The 20,151-nt window shown below is 40.4% G+C and overlaps 1 protein-coding gene across 9 annotated transcripts in view; it reads left to right on the top strand.

Annotated features, from left to right (window-relative positions):
* Positions 1-20,151, top strand: part of LOC137300622 (volume-regulated anion channel subunit LRRC8A) — a 103,206-nt gene that overhangs the window by 68,992 nt on the left and 14,063 nt on the right. For 6 of the 9 annotated variants that reach the window (XM_067969805.1, XM_067969806.1, XM_067969807.1 and 3 more), the window contains one exon: positions 3,630-3,753. The gene's annotated coding sequence lies outside the window, so the exon portion shown is untranslated. Of the gene's footprint in view, positions 1-2,833; positions 2,894-3,629; positions 3,754-10,045; positions 10,191-16,417; positions 16,556-20,151 lie in introns of those variants that run through there. The other 3 variants (XM_067969804.1, XM_067969809.1, XM_067969810.1) reach the window with 3 other exon arrangements.

The following is a 20,151-nucleotide window of genomic DNA, read 5'->3' as shown; positions in this document are numbered from 1 at the left end:
GGTGAGAAGGGCAGGAGGGTTGAGAAGTGCCACAGTGTAATAATGCATCCCTGACCCACTCCGTCCCAAAAACAAATTCTTATTGCAGGATGTCCATTTTCAAAATGAAGGGGTCTATGAAGTTCTGATCTCTTCCTGCCCTAATGTAATCTTAGACTGTTATGAAAAACTGGAGTAATATAAGTACTAGCTTTACAGATGTGTACTTCTGTATTTAATCTTTTGTGATAACATTTATTTAATTTGAAATTCTATTGTAGATTTAGGATTTTTTAAAAGTCTAATTGTTAACTCCATTGTTTGCCAATCTTGCAACGTAATTTATCCCCATTTCTCATTCCCTTCAAGATCTAGAAATTATCCATACAACTGAAAGTCAATGTTTCTAAGATTGAGAGCCCAGCCTCTGATTGTAAATGCATCCCTGACATTACACACAGTGTGTGTAAACAGAATGAAGTTGATCATAAACCTTACTGACAAGGTACCAGCATAAGAATGGTGCAGCTGCAGTGTTGTGTATTGGATTCCCTACCACTTGTTGGCTATTCTTCCGCAGAGCGGGGATTATTTAATTTTTTTTTTGGTCAGCCAGATGTCTTGACATATGCAGAAAAACAGTACCTACATAACAGTTTCAAACCAAGCTACTGAGAAATCCACACAGTTATGAGGTCTGCTTTCTGATATGAAGTGCATCCCAATTATCCAATCCCAGAGAGTTTGGTTGGTAAGATCTGAGTCTTGGACACCCTTGAGTATGTGCAGGGATACTGCTGGAGTTTAACCAGCTTTCCTGCGCAGAGCACATGTAAGGTTGCTACTGCTTATGCAGCCAGAGCTACCCTGCCTGTCAGGCCGCTAGCTTGCAAGATATCCAGGAGCCGAGTGGGAAGAAGACGAACCTCAAGGACAGGTGTACCCTTCCAGGTTCCATGAATGAGTCAGGCTGGCTGTTTAATCAGTGGTGCACTTGAGTACTGCAGACCTGCCTAGCTCTTTTATCAAATTGCCAAGTAGAATTGGTGGACTCCCATTCCAGTATTTCATTGGCAGGAGTGTCGTGTTGGAGCCATCTCAACCCCCAAGGAGATTCCACTTGCCTCTACTGCACCCCCTCCCCTTCAGCAGATAGTGATTAGTTGATTGTAGTGTAGGTTTTCCCATTGTTAGTATTTTAATGTCGACTACCCCTTTCATTTTAAATGGGCTACCACTAGCATTAAAATAATGCTGATTGGAAAATCTAGGCTAATGTTTTGCTAATAACAGCAAGGTATGGGCCAGTGGTGGGAAACTGGCCAAAAATTGGCTGGTAGTGAGGTGAGCTGTCTTGAGGACCATAGCTCTTGCCAGAGGGCGGAGAGTGATCCTCCCTCTTAATTGTATAATGTTGGAAACTGCTAATTATTAAATTAAGAGGATTAAACAACTTCTAGTAAAATGACTGCGCTCTCTCTCTCATTGCTCTCCTGGAATGGTTACTTCACTATTCTGCAGTGGAAGTTGCTGCAGATCAATCAGTTTTTATATTGAAGCTTTTACCACCAAAGCCAATAGAATGTTGAACTATGCAACCAAAACTGTGAATATGGTCAGAGGATGTTGTGGTGAAACTGTATAGTGCTCTGGGCAGACCACACCTCGAGTACTGCGTCCAGTTCTGGTCACTCAGACATAAGAAAGACATTCTAGCACTGGAGACAGTACAGAGAAGAGCCACAAGGCTAATCCCTAGTGTCAAAGGTCTTGAGTTTTAAGGAAAGACGGGACAAACTTAGGCATTTCATCCTGGAAAGGAGGTACTTGACAGAGAGCCTTATAGAAGTATACAATATAGTTAAGGGAATGGAAAATTGCTGGGACTTCAGGGTCTTTCTGGATGGATTAAGTTAGGCCAAATGACCTTCCTCATACCTGATTATCTTATGCTGTGCTTTGCAGTGTTGCAGAACTATTCAGGGGTGCACTGTGGCTTTATGGTAATTAAATGCAGTTACTTCCATAAATGGCTCTTTTTTTCATTTTCTCCCTATCCCTCCTCTCCTGAAAGGGTTGATTTGCACATTGGGGTACAATTCCACAGGCAGCAATTGTGTTCTGGTATCTCGCCCATGTAGCTGTTATTTGTGTGTAAATCTTGACGGTGATTGTTGGAGGCCATCACAACAAAGCCAGATCCTGTCCTCACCTGTTGCACGGCGACTCTTACTAGACGTGCAGCAATAACAAGTGGATTTTCTCCTCCTTATCCCTGGGGTGCTGTGACCAATTTCAGTGCCCCTAATGCTGCTCTAGCTGAGAGCTAACTTAACACAGACTAGGGACTGAACCTGGAACCTTTCTGGTCTTTTAGCTCGGAGACTGAGATTTTAACTCGAGCCATTGGAACAGTGCTAAATTGTGAGTTTCCATGAGATTTTTGCCTTTCCATTTTCTGGGGGGGCCATGGTGCAGAGTCAGGGTTTGGAACTTGACTTCTGTTTCTGAGTTGAGTTCTGCTGATTTGGCTTTTATTTTGCAGATCTTCCACACCAGAATGAAAGTTTATTGTAAGAATGCATGTTATCAATTATTACATGCATCAATTTAATTTTTTTTTGGATGGGGTGGATTATCGGGTTTTGTAGATTTAAGTTGAAAATCGGCAACACTTTTTTTTTCCCTCACCACCTTATTTGCATAATCTGTTGCTGACCCATTTAATTGTCTGACTTTCAATGAACTTGATTAATACCTGTAAAATGGAACAACATGGATGAACTGAGTGGCCCATTTTTCATTCCTATATTTTTGTGTTCTTAAACTATCAGAATAAATATCCAGGACAAAAGCTCATATAACCCATCAGTTTATGGACATCACCACTTTCACTTACCAGTAAATCCAGGGGGTAAGATGCATCTTCACACTTTATGACTTACGAACTGGAGGATGTGGCGATTGTGCCATTGCAAATGATAGTTTGCTGTTCAACTTAAAAATTTTAGAATGGTGTGACTTATACATTGGTATTTATAATCTAGTTACATATTATAAATAAGAAGTTATGAGAGACCAAAGTGTCAGTTTGACATGTGCAATAAAACATCTTTGTGCATTTCAAATGGAAGATATCAGAAAGAAACTGGTGCAGAAACTTCTCTGTATATCAAGTGTAAGCTGTTAAGCGGTATGATCCTGACATTTGTCTTTTTCGGGTTCCCTTTCCCCCAAGTAGAAATCATTTTTCTGATATAAATTCTGAGATGGCCAGGAAGCAGAGATACCTTGCTGGGTATTACAGTATAGGGGCAGCTTTCACTGTGTTCTGTTTATATAGTATCACACCAGCTCTGTCGTGTACATGGGGATGAATTCCAGTAGTAGCTAAACTGTATTTTAGAATGGTTTGCAGTTTGCATTGTTCTAGGATTGCATTTTTAAAAACAATCTTTGCAGGACTTACTTTCAACCATTCTTAATGAATATGGATAAGGAACACAATGGTGGAGTGGGGAGAGTTGCTGATAACTAGAGTACAGGCTTCTATGGAGTCCCACAGATCAGATAAACTTTTACCAAATACTTTGCTGTCTTCACCGTTAAGCCACTTAGCTTTCTGATTCATTCTGTCTCTAAAATTTCAGTGCCAGCAACTGCTCCTATGGCGTTGAGAGAGTACAAGGTGCCCAGAGTTGGTGGGGATCGAACACAGAGGGCTGTCTGCCTGACACACAGAGCATCTGAGTACAGATAACAACCAGCAACACGGTGAGTGAGACAAAGGTGAAAATACTACACTGGACAGAATATGAAAAAAGGTTAAAAATGGTGGAAAACATATAAACAGCCTCATCTGTAATTAAACTAGCAGTAACTACAGCTAGAACTGTGTAAAACACTAGTTAGGCCACAGCTTGAGTACTGCTTACAGATCTGGTCACCACATTACAGGAAAGATGTGATTGCGCTAGAGAAGGTACAGAGAAGATTTATGAGGATGTTGCCAGGACTGGAGAATTTTAGCCATGAGGAAAGATTGGATAGGCTGGGGTTGTTTTCTTGGAACAGAGGAGGGTGAGGGGAGATTTAATTGAGGTGTATAAAATTATGAGAGGCCAAGATAGAGTGGATAGGAAGGGCCTATTTCCCTTAGCAGAGAGGTCAATAACCAGGGGGTTTAAAGTAATTGGTAGAAGGATTAGAGGGGAGCTGAGGAGAAATTTTTTCATGCAGAGGGTGGTAGGAGTCTGGAACTCACTGCTTGAAAGGGTGGTAGAGGCAGAAACCCACATCGCATTTAAAAAGTACTTGGACATGCACTTGAAGTGCCATAACCTACAAGGCTACGGACCAAGTGCTGGAAAGTGGGATTAGGCTGCATTGCTCTCTTTCGGCCGGCACAGACACGATGGGCCAAATGGCTTCCTTCAGTGCCGTAAATTTCTATGATTCTATGATAAACCCTAAACCCTAATTGACTATGTAAGGATCAAAATTGGAACTTAGAAATAATGAAATTCTGCTATGAGAACTTCAATTTTTCCGAGAGAAAAATCCTCTGTTAAGCAGGGTGTTCTTATAACATTGCTTTCCTTGCAGGTTAATGGGAAACAAGTGGGACTTTAATAAAAGTTCCTCTGAACAAGACAAGAACAATGACTGCTTATGATGAAAATAAGAGGCAGCCAAGCAGTTTAGAGGAAATCCTAAACCACAGTTTGAATGGTGCATGAAGTCAGCTGAGTTCTGTTCTTCCACTGTCTTTTGTGTGCTGCTTTGTGTAAATGTATCTTAGAACACTGGAGCTGCAGACACCAATAGTCGGACTTGACTCATTGCACATGTTGTAGGCTGAGGGAGTACAAAAAAAGATACTAAGTTGTGGGGCGAAAAGTACAGGCGCAATTGATTGAAGTTGCAGCGTTAATTCGAATCCTGCAAAGAAATGATCGCCGTCTTCAGCTGTGTTAAAGAATCAAACTTCATATAGGATCTTCGTTTTCAAGCCACACTGTCTGCTCCCCAGAACATTTGTTGGGCTGTTTTTTTCTTAATAAGGTAAATTAGCCACATTTAGATGTAAATTGCAAATAACTACATTGTCAGTACAAGTGTTGCAAGTGATATCTGGAAAAGTCATAGTGAGCTTATTCACTAGTTTGTATATGTGTATCTGCAATTTTAAACCTGAACTGAGATAATGTCCCTAATTGATTTGGATTTATGACATTCATTCTACTATAAATGGAAAGATGTCATGGATAGACAATACTGTTAGATTTGGGTGACCCAGTAATGCAGCGGTGCAGCAAACCATGGACTTGTAACATGTTGGTTTTCCAGATGCAGTAGCTTTTTCTTACTATCTACGATAGGTGTAAGACACTGTCCTGCAGTGGAAGGAAGAAAAATTGAACAGCTAGTCTGTCGGTGTATTTCTTCCACAACACTTGAGAGCTAGTTCAAGAGGGAGTCAACAGCGGAAACCTGAGAACTGATTACCTCTCCCTCTAATTGGGCAAGTATCACAGTAATACTGAACAAGGTTGAAATTGGTATGAAGGTCGGACTATTGAAAAACTTCAACAAAAGGATGAGTTCTGATCTGTATTGAGCTCTTTTAGCTAAGTGTGTTGAACCAAATTCCATTAGGACTTTCAGATTTCAAGGCATATTTTCTACCCATCAGATCATTTTATGGCTGTCTTTTCTCAATAAGGTCAATTAGCATTCTAAAAATTTTCATTTTATTCAATGTTTCAGGCTCATAACGCCACCCACATGTTATATAACACCAGCCTCAGCATAATTTTTTAATTTAAATACAATTTTATCTTTCTATATTTGGTCAGGAGCAATGGGAGATAGAGCTGAGGACTGAGTGAGAGTGGCTTGGCTGTCATGTTATTGTACACTTGGACTGGCCAGATGGACCGCAGTGGTCTTTTGCAGTTCTATACATTTCTGTTATGGTGATTGCAGTATTACCAGAGCAGAAGATGTAAATTTACAGTTTGGAAATAAGCTTGTACTGTTAATGTATTTTTATATATATATATATATATATATATATATATATTCTGTTCTTACAACTGATCTTGTAAGTGACCTTCACCATTACAGGACATTGTTTATATCAGAATTGTATATTTTGCTTGTTAACTTGGCTGTTTGGTTATCGCTATACTTCTATGTAGTTATTTGGTTTATGAGTACTAAGCTTGGTTGGTCAGTGAATATCACATTCTTGGCCTCATTGTTTAATTTCCTTTGCATTTTGGTCATTTCACACCAATGTACAGTAAAAGCTACATGTTGTTAAACCCATTTGATAACTATTTATTAAATTACCAAAGAAGTTGTTGATAAAAACCAGCACACTTTTTTTAACCAGGAAAGCAGAGTAATCACTCTCTAGCACTACAACCCATACCCCCAATCTTTCCATTCCTTTGACTGGGGCCTCTCGTGCATCCCTTCTTCCTAAGCCCTGTCATTGACAGCTGTACCTTCAGCCACCTAGGCTTCATGCTCTGGAATTCCCTGCCTAAACCTATGCCTCCCTCTACTCCTTCATGACCTTTCTTATAACCCACATCTTTGACCAAACTTTTGGTCACCCCTCCTAATATCTCCTACTTTAGCTCGGCCTCCGTTTCTTTTCCTTACACTTTTGTGAAGTACCTTGGGACATTCTTCTACGTTAAAGGTGCTATATAAATGCCAGTTGTTGTGATTTTGCAGCCGATTATCATATTGACCAAGCATGGGAGCCCACAAGTACATGTAGGAACCCTGAAGGAAGAAGCACTCTGATGTGATGCGTTTCTTGAGGCAGGCCCTTTTGCTGCCAATACCACAAATACTCAACCTTTTACTAGATTGGACGATTCAACTCAGCTCAGTAAGACTTGCAGACAAGGATGCAGGGTCAGTCAGGGTTATGCTATTGATTGTATGAAATGTATCCCAAGACGTTATGGGAGGTTAGGGAGGAAATTGCGGGTCCCCTAGCAGAGATATTTGAATCATCCACCGCAAAAGTGAGGTGCCTGAAGATTGGAGGGTAGCAAATGTTGTGCCTTTGTTTAAGAAGGGCGGCAGGGAAAAGCCTGGGAACTACAGACCGGTGAGCCTGACATCTGTAGTGGGTAAGTTGTTCGAGGGTATTCTGAGGGACAGGATCTACAGGCATTTGGAGAGGCAGGGACTAATTAGGAACAGTCAGCATGGTTTTGTGAGAGGAAAATCATGTCTCACGAATTTGATTGAGTTTTTTGAAGGGGTAACCAAGAAGATAGATGAGGGCTGTGCAGTAGACGTGGTCTACATGGACTTCAGCAAAGCCTTTGACAAGGTACCGCATGGTAGGTTGTTACATAAGGTTAAATCTCATGGGATCCAAGGTGAGGTAGCCAATTGGATACAAAATTGGCTTGACGACAGAAGACAGAGGGTGGTTGTAGAGGGTTGTTTTTCAAACTGGATGCCTGTGTCCAGCGGTGTGCCTCAGGGATCGGTGCTGGGTCTGCTGTTATTTGTTATTTATATTAATGATTTGGATGAGAATTTAGGAGGCATGGTTAGTAAGTTTGCAGATGACACCAAGATTGGTGGCATTGTGGACAGTGAAGAAGGTTATCCAGGATTGCAACGGGATCTTGATAAATTGGGCCAGTGGGCCGATAAATGGCAGATGGAGTTTAATTTAGATAAATGTGAGGTGATGCATTTTGGTAGATCGAATCGGGCCAGGACCTACTCCGTTAATGGTAGGGCGTTGGGGAGAGTTATAGAACAAAGAGATCTAGGAGTACAGGTTCATAGCTCCTTGAAAGTGGAGTCACAGGTGGATAGGGTGGTGAAGAAGGCATTCGGCATGCTTGGTTTCATTGGTCAGAACATTGAATGCAGGAGTTGGGATGTCTTGTTGAAGTTGTACAGGGCATTGGTGAGGCCACACTTGGAGTACTGTGTACAGTTCTGGTCACCCTATTATAGAAAGGATATTATTAAACTAGAAAGAGTGCAGAAAAGATTTACTAGGATGCTACCGGGACTTGATGGTTTGACTTATAGGGAGAGGTTAGACAGACTGGGACTTTTTTCCCTGGAGAGTAGGAGGTTAAGGGGTGATCTTATAGAAGTCTATAAAATAATGAGGGGCATAGATAAGGTAGATAGTCAAAATCTTTTCCCAAAGGTAGGGGAGTCTATAACGAGGGGGCATAGATTTAAGGGGTGAGGGTCCAGAGGGGCAATTTTTTCACTCAAAGGGTGGTGAGTGTCTGGAACGAGCTGCCAGAGGCAGTAGTAGAGGGGGGTACAATTTTGTCTTTTAAAAAGCATTTGGACAGTTACATGGGTAAGATGGGTATAGAGGGATATGGGCCAAGTGCAGGAAATTGGGACTAGCTTAGTGGTATAAACTGGGCGACATGGACATGTTGGGCCGAAGGGCCTGTTTCCATGTTGTAACTTCTATGATTCTATATGATTCTATGATTGCGTTCAAGTTTGTTGTCATAATGTCTAATGCCTGAGGATGCTTCCTGCAGTAAATTAATGTAACGTGATGTCAGTCGGCTTGGGCAGATCCATTGTTAAGAGACATAAGGCTGGATGAGGTGAGCTTTTGACTAGTCAATGTTGCTTTGTGCATCTTTGTTGAACTGAACCTTTCCTTGTAATACAATTACCCTGTTGGTTCAGCTTGCACTTCAGGATCAGTGCTTTCTGCTAGTCTTAGCACAATCTCTAATGCAGTATCAATGTGCCATGTCTCTACCAGTTTCACTCAGCTCATGTTTCTCAGGCTTCTCTGGACAGTTGCGTGTGAAGTGATTTTTTTTTGGGGGTGGGGATGACTCTCTACATTTCCCTGTTGCTCAACAGTGGTTCGCCTGCCTCCAGACACTATAGCCCACTGACCTGGTTCAGGATGGGAAGCCCGTGTATTTGCATAAATCATAGCATCCACTGTGGACAGATATACTGATTCTGCATCAACTTGGTTTGGATTTCCAGCCTGGCTCAGGCTATCTGTATATTTGTATTCAAATAGTTCCCTAATATTGCATCATACTCCAATGACCTTATGAATCCTACCTTTTGTTTAACCATTCAAAATTGACAGTCTAGGTTCCCTTTGGCCAAAGACACACCCTTTGCACTGAAATGTCGTGAATGTGGCCACCTTCTGTAAGCAGATCATCATAAACCAGATGTAGGCGTGCCAATGTCAAACTATACCCTATAGCACTTGGCTTTCCATTTGCTGCACATTTATGGTGATTGATGTAAATACTGCAGGATAGGATGTGGGTGGCGGAGTTCTAAATGAGTTGGGAGCTAATATACTTGGAGCTCAAGAGGGCATTGGAAGAGTCGAGTCTGGAGTAGATGAGAGTTTCAGCGGCAGTGGGGTTGAGGAAGGGGCTGGAATAGGCAATGTTTTGGAGGTGGAAGTAGGTAATCTTGATGATGGAATGGTTGTGGGATTAGAAGCTCAGTTAGGGTCGAGCAGGACACTGAAGTTGCACGTAGTCAGGTTAAACTTGAGCAGGCATCCAGGGAAGTGGATAGGATAAAGGGCTAGGCGATGGAGTATCTGCAGATCTTTTTCACAATTAGGATTTGGAATTGGGGACAAAGACAAAAGTGTCAACATTTTCCAATGACACCAAGGTGGGGCAGATGTTTCAAACAACGAAGAGCAGACTGATCAGGTGCAGAGATATCTAGATAGTTTAGATAATTGGGCTGAAATATGGCAAATGAAATTCACTTGACAAGTGCAAAATTATGAGAATAGGGATAGAAAATAAGCATTAAAAAGTATAAGCTATATGGTGCTGGTATATAGGATACAGCACAGGAAGATGATTTGGGGAACCGGTGGAAGGGTCACTGAAAGCATCGGCATGAGGCAAATATTATCTTGCATTGAATAAGCACATAGAATAGAACACAAATCGTAAGATTTGATACTGAGCCTATACAAGGCGTTGGTTTATTCCCATCTGGAGTATTATGTGCAGTTTTGGTTGTCGTATTACAGGAAGAACAAAAAGGCACTGGAAAAGGTGCGGCAATGGGCCATCTGTCTGATACCTGCCATAAGACATCTGAGCTACGAGGAGAGACTACAGAAGCTACATTTCTTTATAGTAGAGAAGATAAGACTGAGAAGGGACCTTTTTGAGGTATTTAAGATCTTTACCGTTATCAACAACATGAACCCAAAGAAACTGTTTACGATGGTCTCAAGAATGACGACAAGTGGGTATAGGAGGAAGCTCAGAAGAGGGTAGATGAATGGACAAATCAGATATAACTATTTCATACAGAGGGTGGTGTTTGGAATTGACTGGTGAGAAAATTAATTGAGGGATATGCGTAGAGAACAGTGTATTCTGTTTTGAAGTCTGGGACCAGCCAGATGGACTAAAATGGTCTTTTATGGTCCTGTACATTCCAATTTTCCTAAATAATAGGTTTCAAAGGCGCACAGAAACTGCCTGACAGGTTTTCCTGATATGTTTACATTTGTGAAACAAAGCAACTCATAACGATAACAACTTGCAATATTATAGCACCTTTAACATAATAAAACATCACAAGGTGCTTCACAGGAGTGTTATCAGACAAAATTTAACACCAAGCCACATGAGATCTTAGGAAAGGTGACCAAAAGCTTGGTCAAAGAGGTAGGTTTTAAGGAGCACCTTAAAGAAGGAGAGAAAGGTGGCGAGGCATAGGGAGGGAATTTCAGAGATTAGGGCAGGGAATGATAACTTTCGCCAATGGCTTGGCAAGCAACATCATTTCAGATCATGGCCAAGAACCTCTGATGGGAAAATTGTAAAGGCCATGTAACCAAGTAGTGGCCTGGTGATCAATATTAACTTTCTTTCTAAAACCTGGCTGAATTCTGCATCTAATACTTGTTAAGCAGTCCAATTAGACTGAAATGACTCATCTGCCTTTGAAGTGGCATCACCACGAGACAGTTAATATGTATTTTGGTACTCCGCAGACAAGCTGCTTGTCTGGGTGCACAAATTAAAGTGGCTTCAAGCTGGCAGGCTACCAAACTTCCATAAAGAAGTATTAAAAATACAGTCTTTCAAGATTTGAAACAAGACAAATCTCTGATCCACCTCGTATATGTTCAGCTCTTCTAGCAGCGATCAGTCTTCCCATTTGCACACCTGACCTCCCTCTTGGACCAGAAGTCACTTGTTTTGTATCTCATGTTATATATCCTTAGTCATCTTTCTGTGATCTTTTGGGCTATGGAATCTTAAGTGTCAGCCAATCAACTGATTTAGTGAATCACTTGCTAGTCAGCTGGTGTGAGGCATCTGGCTTCCTGTAGGCTTGCCAGATCCATGGTGCTAATGAGATTGCATAATGCTCAGCTCACTCAGCCATTTGATTTAGGGTCGTGGTTTCCTGGTTACTATACTCGTAAGTCATCCAATAAGAAAATCCATAGTGAGAAAAAAACATTCAGCCTATCAAGCCCACTCCTTTCAGAGCCCTTGTATGGACTTCCATCCCATTCAACCTTTGATTCCCTACTTTAGGGCCATGATGTTTCTTCCCCCTACCTTCCTTCAAAGAAGAAATCAAGCAATATTATTAATACTGCTACTAAGAATATAATCTTGAATAGTTTCTAGAAGATAATCCTTTAAAACTAAATCATCAAAAGTAGTCATATTCACTCCCTCTAAGATAGTTTCCATATCTTTTTCATTTATATCACCAGTTGCCCACAACTGCAATCATGAGCTTTATGTAATGTTTTAAATTGTGCATATGTGTTTCTGGTGTGAGATCAATAGCAGCAAGAATTGCTAATTTTATCACACTGGTCATTCGATCTACATATGAAATTGTGCTGGGTAACTGATCAAGAGCAGGAGACCTTAGCCCTTCCCCTCAGCCCAGAGGTAATGAGGCTGGCCATAATGTCCCCACTATTCCTCGACTGAGCCTGCATCCTTTCAGCTTTGTATGGGTCAGTACCACACTAGGTAATGCATTTGCTTACTTCTGTTCTATCCAGTGTAAACTTACATAAGTTTAAACATTCCCAATTAATGAGTATTTTTCTGACAAAATAACACGCTGTACCTGCTCAATAGAACAAATTCACCCTATTCTTTTGTACCTTGAGTTCAGTTTGACCACCTTTGCCACCTCAGTGACTACTGCAGTCCCAGTATTTTCATTAGAACCTGAGTGATTTGGCCCACGCTGAAATTCATTTCAACAACCAATCATAGCACTGTAATTTCAGTTAGAGAACCACATGTTAACTCCGACATGCGTAAGACATGGTCACACAGCAGTTTTCTGCTGCAGAACTCAAAACCAGCATAATTGGACAGCAAGGAAAAAATAAAATCGTAGATATCAATCAGAGTGGCAATAAGAGGAAATATCTATAGAGCACCCAAATATTTGAACTAGCACCGTTGTAGCACAGAAGCTTCCAGGGGATAAAAGTTAGTCACATTTTGTTCAGGTGCATTGATAATTGTCGTCCAAGGAGCAAAGAGAAACTCAGCTGCTAAGTAATGACCATAAGGTTCAGCAAAAATTTCCAGACTGTTACTAAATTAGTGAAAAATACAACTTAAAATAATTTATATGCTCATTTTTGAGGTAACAGTCATTACTAGCCAAATTTATTTTTCCCATAAAGATATGGGAATTTTTATCGATGAACTTTATTTTCTGTGCTTGTCTTTATTTAATCTGTTAGAATCTAGGAAATAAAATCTACTCCTTCAAAGTTGTGTTTTACACTACAAATATGAACTATCCAATAATATTGAGTTAAACAAAGTAAATAACACAGCAAAGTGGGAATTTAATGCTTAAAAAAATTGAATTAACAGATAATTCAAATGAAGTGACTTTGAATTGAAGAGTAGACTATACATAGACAGGTTCTTAGTTCTAAGGAGATTTGAATAAATGGATAGCCTGAGGAATTCCAGATTTTAATGTTGATAAATGTAAGGTAGTGTATATTGAAACAGGGAACACAAAACTTGGGTACGCAGTGAATAGGTGTCCATTAGCAAAGGTGGAAAAAGATCCAAATATAATACAGACCATGCATTGTAAAGTCTCCGATTAGTGTGAAGCTGCTATAAATATGGCTAATCAAGTACTGGGCTGCATCCAAAGATCATTTCATTATTAATTAACAGACTATTATGACCTGCCGTAGTTTACTGGTAAGGCATCAGTTAGAATATTGTGTGAAATGTTAGGTAACTTACCTTTAAAAAAAAATGCTAAAAATTTTAAAAAAAATTGGGCATGCTGAAAATTTGAAACAATGACAGAAAATGGTGTAAGTGCACAGCTGGCCCATCAGCGTCTGTAAAGAGAAAAGACAGGCTAACATTGGGAGTGTTTTCTATTTTTATTAATAGAACACTGATGCATGGAGAATGTTCAGAGAAAAGTGGTGGGAATGATTTCTGATCAGAGCCCTAGTTATGAAGAGACTAGGCTGTTTTTCATTTATGAAAAGCTGGTTAGAGGTAACACGACCCAGATCTTTAAAATGATGACGAGGTGTGAATAGTGTAGATGCAAACCAGTTATTTAAATATAGACTGTGATGGGAAAACTGAAGGGCAGTAGTACAGAAATAAAGGTTATGTAAGGATACGTACTTTATAGGACTAGATGATCAAATTGTCTGCAAACATGATGATTTCTGTGCCCTGTAGAAAATGCAGAACAATAAATCGCAGGACTATAATTATGTCATCTGTGAAACGCAATTCGAATAATGTGGGTTGCGTCTTTGGATTGATATCCAGGAGAGAAATGTCACCAACTTAATTTTTGTGGAGGCTTTAACAGTGGTTTGTTTCCCCCCCCCCCCCCCCCCCCCCCAAGTGATTACATGGATTGGGTAAAGTGTAGAGTTTTTATTGGGCAAATAGTTGTGGTCTGCCAAGGGAATAGCTTTCAAAGGCTGAATAGTGTTTTCTCATTTCATGCTTTCTTATGTTGTTAAATAGTCTAGCCATAAAAAAAAGTGGTTCCTCAATGTAATGGTGTGCGGCTGTTCTGTGTGCTAAATTATCCTTTATAGTGCATTAGCAATCAGTCAAGTTGAATGCAGAAAGATTTTTTAAAAAGCTTCGACTTGGTTAATGGCCCGGTCACCTCTGGGACAGAAAGTTGGAGTTCATGCCCCATACCAAGACTTGAGTGCATGATTTAAGCTAACACTAGTGCAGTACAACTTAACTGATACGTTGTTGAAGATGTCATCCTTCATTTAGAACCCTAGAAGTTTACAGCATAGGAGGAGGCCCATCACATCTGTGCCGACTCTTTATTAGAGCAATCCAAAACTAATCCCACTGGCACTCTCTCCCCATAGCCCCGTATCTTCCTCTGCTTCAAATATTTATACAGTTTTCCCATAAAGAATGCAATGGTCTCTGCCTCACTAGCCTGACCATCTTTGTGTGGCTCAGCTTCTTGCTGGATAAACATTTACGAACCCCCTCTCTCCCACAAACCCAGAAAACATCTATTCATGCAGCTAGTTCGTGCTCAGGCTTTCATTTACTAAATGGCTCAGAGTTAACATTACAGCAGTGGGTGTCTGTGGGATGCCACCACCATCTCAAAGTATATTGATACTCTTGAACATTTACAAATGGATGCCCAGATTCATCGGGAAATTGTGTGCAGTGGTTTCATGTACTATTAGGTGACTCGGCAAGCAGAATCCAGAATTGATTATATGTATTGAGTTATGTCTTCACAATTAACTATAATAGCAGTGATTCCCTGAATAATAAAATGTGCTTGTTCTTCCTAGAATGGCTTTCCCTCTAGCAGTGGTTTGCCAGCTTTGAATTTTGTTCCTTGATGGAGCTGCAGTTGCTTGCTGTGTACAATTCTGAAATCAGCACTCAGTGGGGGTGGGAGGAAAGGGCTATAATATAGTTCTTTTGAAATGCATATCATTATTTTAAAAAATCTAAATCTGTTTCATCTGTTTAAATATTTCAAATTATATAGTCTGCTGTTTATAAATATTCAACTTAAAATGACTTTAACACCATCTCCTTTTGAGTCAAGGGAGATGAAGGGCACAGAGTGGTAAGATGCAAAACTGAATTCCCAATCTCAGTAGCTCTGGTGTGGGAGGCATTGAGTGGAGGCCATGTGGCTAAAGAGAGGAAGTGAAAATTGTAGAGAGTCAATCATGGATCACTGTCATGTTCTCTGACAGCTGTGGGGTTACAAAGATGTGGGAGCCAGTTAGATGCCAGCTGCAGGAAATGCATGGTTCAGAGAGACCAGAAGTAGAGAAAATGCTTGTCAGGGAGGGGAGAGGAAGATTAATGAATAACCCTAAAATATTTTTTTTAAATGTTTAACTAGCCAATTGAAATGTGAACTATTGCATTCTTCAGGAGAGGACCACATTCCTTAAGTTTAATGAGGGACTGTTTGTGTCTGCTCAGCAATTTTAATATATACATGCAGTACGCTGGGACAGGGACATTTGATCTAGGCTCACAGATTGGAGCTGGACTGTGAACTGCACTTAATGTTTAACCTGTTACTGTAGCTGAGTGCAGCACTCCAGGTTTTGGGGCCATACGCTATTGTTGATATAAAATGTCTGACAGCTGCATTCGCACAATTTTTTGTTTCTAAAAATAACCATTGCCTTTAAAAAAAATCATATTTAAACTTACATTTGCGTCACAGTTTCTAAAAGATGAGCTGTGGTAAGCAGAAAGAGATCAGCTCCAAAAATGTTCTTGAGTTGTGTGAAAGTCTGCGACATCTGTAGGAATAGAGAAGTGGTTAAGAATAAAGCGCCTGCATCAATACTAGCTGCTGTTGAGGCGCTAACACAGTCTGTTTTTTTCTCTATCATGTTCCCACAGTATTTTTCTCAGTTATTTTTGAGTAAGGAGGGTTAGTTCTATAATAAAAGCTTCTATTTTTTTTAAACCTTGAATATGATCGAGTTTCAGATGGAATATTAAATATTTTCAAAAGGTTATGACAAAGTATTTTCTTCCTGAAATTCTTTTTATGGTTATGTAATTTAGTCATTTGTACAGTATTGATATGCAGGTGGTAGGTATTTCTAAACATTATTGCATCTCCCCAGCTGTGTTGCAAGCCTTGAAATTACAATATGCACCTCTTCTTCAGCTGCAACTGAGTATGATGGGTACCATAATAGTGGTGGACTGGGGTGGGGGTGGGGGTGGGGGGGGGGCGGGGGTTAGTGTATCTATTTCCATGCGGTGAGTCAAGGGCTGTGTAACAGTACACAATAACATGTTGTTGGTTGGACACTGAGCCTTTACTGGTCACGTTGAATGTTCTGTGTGGGAAAATCTGGCTCAGTTTATTGAAGTGAAATCTTGGCAGCTGAAGCAAGATTGAATTAGCAGAAGAATTGTTGTAAGAGCTTCGAACCTCACAAATAAACAAGCTTATCCATCTCAGCAACTGTTATCGTGGCTTTGTGTGGCCAAATTTAAAGGTGCATTATATAATAGTGTAATTCATGTTGAAGTCTCCTGAAGGGACTACTCAGTCGTACCTTTAGCCATTAGTTTGGTTTTGACTTTTAGTGTCTATTTTGGGTAAACTTGCACAGCAAGGCTTATTTCTGTCTTTTTGTCTTTGAATGTTGCTGTGTAATCTTAGAATTTCATGATAAACTTTGTGGCTTTCAAATGTAAATTGGAGATTGTTGAAGAATCTTTTAAAAATACAAGTTTTTTTTTCAACCACTTCAGGTTTTATTTGGTGTGCAATTGTTTATTGGGCAGGTCTGTTATAGAGCGCTGGATGTTGATAATAGGAAGGTGCTGTGTAGAGAAGAAATAAGTTGGTAGAGTGCAATTTCTCGAACTTTTTAACATTGTGAACATATTTATATATCTTAATTTATTATATTGTTAGGATTGCTTTACTGTGTATATTGCCTGAGAACAATCTCCAGATCCACATACACGAGTGTATGGGAGGCACTTGTAAAATCTGGTATTGCATTTCTATTGGCGCCCCCGAACTCTTTGTGTGCTGGATTCTACGGCAGGGTGATAATTTCATGTGCAGTTTGTCTTCACAGTACAAAAAATAGGCACGAGGTGTCTATCAGATATTTATACTAATCTAGCTTCATGGGTACAAATATGCAAAGAGATGGTGTTTGTTTTTCTTCCATTTATTGTTAGAATAAAATCTCAGCACCATCGACATTGGGACTGTTTTTTTTCTCAAACCAGCTACAAATACAAGTGTACAGTATTGTAAATGAGGCCATGCTGTACCTCAATCATGGGAAAATGTTGATCTTAGGATTGTCTTTCACTTTGAAAAAAGAATCTGACGGTCTTTTCAGTTGCTCTCATAAAACCTTCTGGTAAATTGAACTGAATGCATTTACAGAAATCCATTGTTTCAAACAGCTCGCGTTTGAACTTATTCCAGACTCCAGGAGATCAGTGCCGTGTGAGAGAGAGGAGACTTTTGTTATCATTCTCGCCAGCTGTGTGATTTATTCCTTGTTTCTCTCAGGAGAATGGGTGTGTTTTGAACGTACTTGGAGCCCACTAAATAGATACTGAAATGTCAGAGCAATTTGCCAGACTGAAAAGAAAACATCTTTCCTATTATTTTGTTTAAAGCATTTAAAAGTAAATTGTTTTTAAGTGCACACTGTTCGTTCAAATTGATTTCTGTCCTCCATTTTTCCACTTCCCACCCCAGTTGTCGTCTTCGTGAGTAACATTGCTAATTAACACTGAACTGTGTTGTGCTGTGGGCTGAGACCGCTTAGGATTGCTTTCACATGGGACCCTTGCAGACAGGAGATTTTCATCCCATCAGCCAGGACTGGATTTGAACACAGGTCTCAGAGGTGAAAGGCCTATGTCTGATCCACTGGACTGACAAATCCCCCTTTAATATCCATGTTATAGTCAGAATGTACCTTGTTGTGGATTTCTAATTTCTGTGCAATTCAGTCACTAGGTCAAACACCTGTGTAAGTTGCACTCTAATATTCAGATTAAATTAAAATATTCATAAGGGCATGACCTCATTACCAAATTCTATTGCTACATCCTGGAATTCCTCCTGCCACTTGAAACTATTTTTTTGGAACAGTATCTTTAATATCTTAAGCTATGGTGTGGCCACTTCAGGTAGCTTCATGTGTTTCATTGTGGCGTGATAAACCCACAATTCCCCATGGTCTTGAAAAGGCAAGCAAAGGAAAGAAAGTAAAACATGAAAGAAAGACTTGTATTTTGGCATCTTAAGACTTCTGCCAAGACACCCCAAAGTGCTTCACATACAATGAATTACTTTTTAAGTGGAGTGACTGTTGGAATGTAGGCAATTGCAGCAGCCAATTTGCATAGTAAGATTCCAAAAAACACAGATGAATGACCAGTTAATATGTTTTGATGATGTTGGGCTAGGAAGGAATATTGGCTAGAACATCAGGAGAATTCCGTTCTTTTCTTCAAATAGTACCATGGAATCTTTTAACATCCACATAAACTACAGGAATTTGCTTTAATGTCTCATCCAAAGAATGGCATCTCTGACAATGCAGCACCCCCTCAGTACTTCACTAGAGTGTCAGCCTAGATTATGTACTCAAAACTGGATGTGGAATATCATAACCTTCTGACTCGGGTGCAAACTTCCACCAAACGAGTCAAACTGACCTCTCTTGGTTGAGGGAAGTCACAGTACTCCTGAGAGTGATTCTTGGCTGCCCTAGTTGACTTCCCAGTACAACAACAACAACTTGCATTAATATAGTGCCTTTAACGTAGTAAAACGTCCCAAGGCACTTCTCAGGAGTGTCATCAAGCAAAATTTGACACTGAGCCGCATAAGGAGATATTAGAACAAGTGACCAAAAGCTTGGTCAAAGAGTTAGGTTTTAAGGAGCGTGTTAAAGGAGGAGAGACAGGCGGAGAGATTTAGGGAGGGTATTCCAGATCGTAAGGCCTTGGCTGCTGAAGGCACACCTGCCAATGGTGGAGCGATTAAAATTGGAGATGCGCAAGAGGCCAGAATTGGAGGAGCGCAGGGATCTCAGAGGGCTGGAGGAGGTTACAGAGAGTTTTCAATGAGCTCAAATTTATGGAGGATGGAAGATGGGAGGCTGGCCAGGAGAGCATTGGAATAGTCAAGTCTAGAAGTAACATTGGCATGAATGAGGGTTTCAGCAGCAGATTAGCTGAGGCAGGGGCAGAGATGGGCAATGTTACGGAGATGGAAATAGGCGGTCTTTGATGATGGAGTGGCTATGTGGTCGGAAGCTCATCTCAGGGTCAAATAAGACGCCAAGGTTATGAAAGGTCCGGTTCGGCCTCAGACAGCGGCCAGGGAGAGGGATGGAGTCAGTGGCTAGGGAACGGAGTTTGTGGTGGGGACTGAAGGCAATGGCTTCAGTCTTGCCAATATTCAGTTGGAGGAAATTTTTGCTCGTCCAGTAATGAATGTCGGACAAGCAATGTGACTAATTAGAAATAGTGGAGGGGTTGATGGAGGTGGTGGTGAGGTAGAGCTACCAGTAGTTGGTGACAGAAGCAGGATTAACAGAAGCTTGGGGGTAGGTTGCCTGTCAACCTCGGTCAAAGAATGCTGTGTGACATGAGAATGGCGAAAGAGGGGCGCAAAAAATAATTCTCAATTTAAAAATGACAGTGGAGTATGTAGTGCATCAAGCCGCGCATGTAAGAAGTTGACTATGTTGCTGGAAACAAGTTTGGACTTGAACCCTTATGTCCATTTGGGTTATGTACAAGGAGGATTTGGTGTAGTATTAAAGACTGAGGAGCAGAGTACAAGTATTTAATTCACAATATCGAATCATTTAAAGTAATGCATTACTTATCCACCATTTTATACTGTTAAAGGATCAACTACTTAAAGTATTTTAAAGTGTTTTTAAATTTTTAAGTGTACATAACTTTTGTTTTCAGTTTCTCCATTGGACAAATATTAGGCTACATTAAAGTTTATTTCTCCCTAACAGGACAATTAGCTGCTCCTTGGCTGGTCTGGTCTTGGAGGTTGTCCCCCTCTCCTATGCTGGGCTATTCTAAC

Source organism: Heptranchias perlo, chromosome 31, assembly GCF_035084215.1.
Source record: "Heptranchias perlo isolate sHepPer1 chromosome 31, sHepPer1.hap1, whole genome shotgun sequence".
In the NCBI taxonomy this organism is placed as follows: domain Eukaryota; kingdom Metazoa; phylum Chordata; class Chondrichthyes; order Hexanchiformes; family Hexanchidae; genus Heptranchias; species Heptranchias perlo.
This window is presented reverse-complemented; position numbering and strand designations above follow the sequence as displayed.